At 40.9% G+C, this 7,389-nt stretch overlaps 1 long non-coding RNA gene across 1 annotated transcript; it reads right to left on the bottom strand.

The window, feature by feature from the left end:
* Positions 1-964: 964 nt before the first annotated feature.
* LOC145555071 (uncharacterized) lies at positions 965-5,622 on the bottom strand. Its single transcript, XR_014091145.1, has 3 exons — positions 5,394-5,622; positions 2,384-2,430; positions 965-2,256 (listed from the first exon to the last, which is right to left on the bottom strand). It is a non-coding gene; the product is annotated as an uncharacterized LOC145555071 (long non-coding RNA).
* Between the last annotated feature and the right edge of the window lie 1,767 nt (positions 5,623-7,389).

The following is a 7,389-nucleotide window of genomic DNA, read 5'->3' as shown; positions in this document are numbered from 1 at the left end:
TCAGCAGGTGAGAACCAGACGGAAGCCGCACGCCACAGCAACCCCCAGCTGCAGCCGGCGACGCCATCAGAGCAACACTGCAGAAACGCACGACAGGTGTAGCACCCAAAAACCAACCATGATCTCAGCCATGGATAGAAAAACTGCCACTTACGATCGCAGACGAGTCGACCAAACCGACATGTAGCCGCAGACCGTAGCAACAGTGTGAGAAACAAAGACGCACCACCCTGCAGCGGCCCGCCCAACTATAAATGCATTCGCCCCGCCCACCAATTAACGGTGCCGGGTGCACAGAGTGGGGGAGGGAGGAACACCGTCCCACCACACTAATTTAAGTGAAGCCGCTTAATTTAATTTATTAAAAGTTATTGAGGCCTCAGACAGTGGATAAATGTAGATGCATTTATCTGCGTAATTTGTGATGGGATCTGGATTCACGGTGAATATTAACTAAACCGCATAAAATGCAACTAAATAGCCGATGTTGATATGATTGTAATTTCAGGATAAAAATAGTACATGAACGATTTTTTTATGTTGTCGGTCAAGATAACGGATAACAAAAAAAGTCTAGCGCCACCTGCCGCCCTGACACCAACTCACACATCTTCATTCAGTCTTACTTGTAAATCGATGTTTCTTTTCTTGGACATTTTGATGTTAACTTGTCGATGTCTCAGTTTTATTCGCTGGGAAAATCAATAAGCAGCTTGAGGTGACTCTGCTGCTCTCTAGTGGCGAGAAGCCGTAATGTTGGCTGGTAATAATCGGAATGCATTATGGGAGATGTAGTTTGGTGTCAATTCGTGCTGAAAACCTATTTTAAGTCAATCACGGGCCTATAAGACGCAGGGTGGGGTGGGGGGGGGGGGGAAGGGGGCACATAAAATGACACGGAATATTAGAATATTTTATAGTCTGATCATTGAAATAATCGATTCATGAACTGGACAAACAGAGATAATCTGTAAATAATTTTATTAGCCCAATTGTAAATAGTATAAACAATTACAATCATATATTCTTGCTTTCTTTCTGTATGTAACATGCAAAGTACAGTGGGTTCTGGCACGTGACATCCAAAGATAATCCTACACTGTACAAGATTATAACAGAAAAACTATATAGCAATCAGAAGTAGAAAAATCTAACTCAAGATGTGGAAATAGGAGGAATAGGAAGGCTGGTTACTGAATACAGAACACTCATATGTTAGAACACAGAACATGAACCAGTTACTTATAGTAACTTATTTGAATAGATAATAATTGAGGATGAATAATTATTATATGCATACAGTAGCTCTGCTTACTACCATTCAGTGATTTGGAGGTGACAGATGTTCAGCTTCGACCCTTCACTACTGGAAGGGTTGGAGAAAGAATGTTTCTTTCTCCCCAGAGACATTGGATTCATCATAGTTCCTGAACTACATGGTTTAAAATAAAACTAAGGTTGCCGTCGTTTTGTAGAAGGAGCTCCCTTTCTTCATTACTCAAACTAGCTTCTTCCTCCAAGACTGCAGATAAATCACTCATATCTTTGCTTAAATTGCTCACAACTTTCTCACCTTATGTGTATTCAGTCTTGTTTAACTTTCAGGTTACTCACAAGATGGCACCAGCATTTTACCCAGTTACTTCAGACAATAACTGCAACACTCTGCAATGCCGCAGAATTTATAGCAGTCTGTAAGAATTTATTAATTGTTAAAAATTAAGAGCTAAGAGCACAGAAACAGTGTGGAACCAGAACAAGACCTGAAGAGCCCAAACCCAGCATAGAGAGGTTCAGTGAATGTGGTTTTGAAGGTGTGGAGGTGGATCAGAGAGTCAGAGGAGACTCTGTAGAAGGACAGAATGCCAGCAGGACAGTTCACATACACTGATACTCTGTCAGAGACACAGGAGGAGATAGAGTTTTCTTTGCCATTGTGCCAGACAGAGTAACCACCACTATCAGAGCAGAACAGCCTCCAGGAATGATCATTCCATCCAAAAATATTGGCTTCATCGTCTCCTTTCCTCTTGATTCTTCTGTAACACACTGATATATTAGCTTTTCCTCTCCACTCAACCTCCCAGTAACAGCGACCAGTCAGACCAGTTGTAGACAGAAGCTGAGGCTCATCAAATCTGTCTGGATGATCAGGATATGACTGAAGCTTCTCCTTCCATGTCACCTTCCTGTTGCCTTCAGACAGTTTCAGTTTTCTGCTCACTGTGTTTGTGTCGATGGTGAGTTGACAGGAATCTGATGGAGAACAAACACAATGCAGCTTCAGTTATTGATCATTTATTGATCTTTGATGACTCCTGAATGAGTGATGTGGCAGTTTGAGCTGCTTTGTTGTCATTAATCAGATGAAAAACACACTTACATCTCCAAGGACCTGGTGTCAACCATCGGACTCCAGCAGGCTCCACCCTGAAAGGAGGAGGGGGGTCAGACCATCAGTTTCAGCAGTAAACATGGACATTAACATGTAACCAAGGGCGTAGGAACGAGTCTGTCTTTGGGGGCGACGCATATCGGAAACCTGACAGATCAGTAAATAGTTTGAGCAGAAATGTCAAACTATTGTGCCATCAACACATCAGTAATGCGTTACTCTAATCTGACCCTTTTTTCAGTAACAAATATTCTAACATGTTATTATTTAGAATCCAATAATCAGATTAAAGTTATGCACTCACATACCATAATGACCGTCATTCCAGGATGAAAACTCACTTTATCATTTGCCTCATAACTAGCAAGATAAATACTCTGGTAGCACAGAGCCTACCAGATTCTGATATATGTTATTGGTCAAAATGCATTGATATAAATTGACTGGTAATTGAACAGGTTCTACCTCTTTCTAAAACCAAAGTAGAAAACGGCCCATAAAATAGAACTCAGCAGCTTTAAACTCAATACATCAGTTTGACCAACAAAACTAAAATCTAAAACAAGTTTAGTTCTTCTTGAACATCTCTACATCAGTTCAACAGTTTGATCTACAAAATAAATAAAAATGACACTTTTCACATCTAACAGACCTTTAGCTCCTCACTGTTAACTCAGTCTCACTTCCAGCTCTGCATTCAGTAACTTACCAAACATGAGCCATAAAAAACACTGAAGCAAAAAGACTAAATGTTTTTATTCTCCTGTCATTTTCAGCCTCAAACATTTAACTAAAATATCTACAGATATGTGTTTCTGTCTCTTCCTCCCTCTGATTCTCTGAAGCCTGAAGTTCCTGCAGGGATTCATGGATTTACAACAGACACTACAGTAATGTCAGAATGTGAACTAAATATAAAAAGTATGATCATACAGAATGAAAATTTAAACAACTTAATTTTCAGATATACATTATTATACATCTCAACTCTATTTACTGTGTAACAAAAATGTCACTAATTTATTTTTAAACCTCTCAAGCACTTTTTTTATCATCTTCTAACCATTAACCTTACAGTGTGGAAATAATGAAAAAAATATTGAAACATTGAAATAAATCAACCTGACATCAGTCTTCACCTGTTCTCCTTTCTGGTTTTATTGAAATTAATATAATGTTTATATCTTCACACCCTGAAACTCCACCTGGCTCTCCTATGCCTGATCTGCTCCTCTCATAATAAAATAGTTTATTTAAAAATTAAAAACAGTTAATACATATTTCAATAAACTAAATGAAGACCTCACCAGAGCTTCTTCACCTAAATTGATCATTCTAGCACTTCTCCTAAATATCTATATAATATAATATAATATAATATAACATAACATAACATAACATAACATAACATAACATAACATAACATAACATAATATAATATAATATAATATAATATAATATAATAATATAATATAATATAATATAATATAATATAAATACATGTTAAGTGGTCAGTATGATCAGGTGTTGCTCACTTTAAATAATAAAAAGACTCATTTTGCTGCTGTTTCAGTCTCTTTCTAAATCATTCTGACTAGACTAGCTAACTTTTAAACAAAGTTAGCAGTAATACTTTGGACATGTGACTCTCCCAGAATTAAAACAGCTTAACCAAAAAGATTTAGTTCTATATATGAAAGTAAACTGACAAGATGTTATAACCGAGCGATATTCATGGCAACATTCCTGACAGACAATTTACCTCATTCAGACTGTCTGCTGCCTTTACTCTGAGCCGTTCAGGGGGTGGGTGGGGGGGGGGTGAGAAGAAGCGCTCTGCTGAATGCACTGTTAGCGCCTTCAAAATAAAAGCATGCGAGTGGAAGATTTAAAAATTCTTCGCAACTGCGGTGAAATTATTGAGGGGGACGAATGTGACTGTCTCCAATATTGGGGGGGACATGTCCCCCTCGTCCCCCCCGCTTCCTACGCCTATGCATGTAACACACACACATTGTCCTCCACTGAGACAGTCCAACATTTGGACACGTCCACTTGTTGTAATAAGAGCTGAGAGCAGACAGACAGCTGGACTGTTATGATGATGATGATGATGATGATGATGATGATGATGATGATGATGATGATGATGATGATGATGATGAAAACTGTAAACTCCAGAGGATGTAGGAAGGACAGTTGGTGCTGCTGCAGCTCCAACAGAGAGGAGAATGGAAGTCCCTCAGTAACAACCTGAAGAAACTCACTGAAGCCTAAAAGGAGGCGAGTTGAGAGGGGTGTGCTTATATCTTTAACTTTAATAATTTTGTAGTCAGAACTTTGGCTAGGCCAGCTACCTTCAACCTGACAGCAGGCTCTTTCTGCTCCTCATCTCGGCAAAATACCAAGAGGCTTCCATCCATTAGTAACTTAGCCATGCTGATGTCTCTGCTCCGATTGTTCAGTGGTAAACTGAACAATCCCATTCTCCAGATTTACTGTACAACAACTATTGAATAGTACATTTCTAATAAAGGGATTCCAATAAATCCCTTCACCAACACCTGAATCAAATGAATGAATCATTACCAGGCCTCTGCAGAGCTGAATGATGCTGATAAGTGAGTTCAGCCATTTGATTCAGGTGCTAAAAAAGTGAAGCATCTGAAAGTAGCAAGACAGCACCCCCGGAGGACTGAAGTCGTAAAAGAACTACAATGAGCTCTTAGTGTCAGTCTTCCTGGCAGCTGGATTTTGTTCTGCTTCAAACTTTTGTCAGTAACAGAAAAATGCAATAAATACTTCATGTCTGGTTTCAAAATAAATACTTGAAGTCAAATTCAAAACCCACATCTTACTACCTGCTGTTCACAAAAAGCAAAAATATGAAGACAGAGAAAAAACATAACTCAAGAAACATTTTAAAACAGATTTAAATGCTTTCCAACAGACTGCCTAAAGACATTTCTCCTCTGCTCCTCCATCAGTTCCTCCATACCTCAGAGTTTCCAGTCTCCAGTTTGGATCCTTCTGTCCAGCCGACAGCAGCTTCACTCCTGAGTCTCCTGGATGATTGTAGCTCAGGTCCAACTCTTTCAGATGGGAGGGGTTAAAGGTCAGAGCTGAGGCCAGAGAAGCACAGCCTTCCTCTGAGATCAGACAGCCTGACAAGCTGCAGACACACAATTCAACACATCATGAGAAACGGAGAACTGAGGGAGAACCCGAGGTCTAACTGGTCTTATTTATTTATTTATTTAATTATTTAATTATTAATTTCTTTGGTAATAGAGGCACTATTTAGCAGTAGTCTGGCAGGAAGGGAGCAGGTAGAAGTTGGGGTAGACATGCCGCAAAGGAACTGAGGATGAGAATCGAACTTGGGAAGGTACCCTCAAAGTCTGTAGTTTGTGCATGTGAGTGCCCACTCTAATGACTGTGTCATGCGACAAAAACTCACGAAACTGGCATTTAACTGGTTAATAACAGAAATAAATAAAACTGTATTTTGTTCTATTGGTAATGAAAATTAACATTTGTCACATGAAGGATGCAGCAATCTGTCAAGTGCCCAGAGTTACACCATCAGTCAAAGCATGACCCCCACCTTTCTACTTCACTCTCTCCTTGGTCCTTTGAGCCAAGAGTAAATGAAAACCAGCCATGTTTATGTGGATGCTGAGTCTAAGCATGGTTAACCATGTCATAGTAGGAGATCGAGTCCTGCACAACTGTCATTCTTCCATGGCTCATGTGTGGTGCGACTAAAAATGCCACCACAGTGGCTGTTGTTTTTTTTAATTAATTTTGAAATATTTTTATGTACAATTTATTCTATTTTCTAAAACCATCCATCCATCCATTTTCTTCCGCTTATCCGGGTCGGGTCGCGGGGCAGCAGTTTCAGAAGGGAGGCCCAGACTTACCTCTCCCCAGCCTCTTCCAGCTCCTCCAGGAACCCCAAGGCATCGTCCCTCCAGCGTGTCCTGGGTCTCCCCTCCTCCCGGTGGGACCTGAACTCCTCACCAGGGAGGCGTCCAGGAGGCATCCTGACCAGATGCCCGAGCCTCAACTGGCTCCTCTGGACGTGGAGGAGCAGCGGCTCTACTCTGAGTCCCTCCCGGATGACCGAGCTTCTCTCTCTAAGGGAGAGCCCAGCCACCCTGCGGAGGAGGAAACCCATTTCGGCCGCTTGTACCCGTGATCTCGTTCTTTCGGTCATGACCCAAAGCTCATGACCATAGATGAGGGTGGGAACGTAGATCGACCGGCAAATCAAGAGCTTCGCTTTTTGGCTCAGCTCTCTCTTCACCACGACGGACCGGTACAGCGCCCGCTTCACAGTAGACGCTGCCCCAATCCGCCTGTCGATCTCCCGCTCCCTTCTTCCCTCATTCGTGAACAAGATACTTAAACTCCTCCACTTGAGGCAGGACGACCCCCCTGACCCGGAGAAGGCACTCTACCCTTTTCCGGCTCAATTTATTATTTGTTTCTAAAACAAATAATAAATTACATTTTATTTGCAGTTCGGCATGTTAACCTGCCCATATTTATAGTACTTTCCTGAAGCGGGGATGAGAGCAAGTCCACCTCGCTGCAGCAAACAGGAAGGCGCGGGACGGACCACTGTCAGTCTCTTACCTTATTTGGAAATGGTACCATTGCACTCCGGAAGTGAAGGGAGCGCTATTTTCTATACTTCTGTTTTTATATTATCTTTTAAAATCTGTGATATATTTTCACCTTTAGGAAGGAGTTTCACTCTCAGCATGTATTTGAACTTCTCTCTTTTATTTACTTCACCAAACTCACAGTTTTTAACAAATTCTGTAGCTTTTGATGTTCTTCTAAATCTGCTTCTTAGTCGCATCTTTTCGGGCCTGCAGTGCTACTGCCTCTAGTGGCGTGGGGGTGGCAACACAACTAATATAATTACATTACTAAATCAGAATACCACAAAGTCGTTATTATTTATTATTAATTCTAGGATT

The sequence above is a fragment of the Poecilia reticulata genome, chromosome 15 (assembly GCF_904066995.2).
Source record: "Poecilia reticulata chromosome 15, P_reticulata-male-v2, whole genome shotgun sequence".
NCBI lineage: Eukaryota > Metazoa > Chordata > Actinopteri > Cyprinodontiformes > Poeciliidae > Poecilia > Poecilia reticulata.
This window is presented reverse-complemented; position numbering and strand designations above follow the sequence as displayed.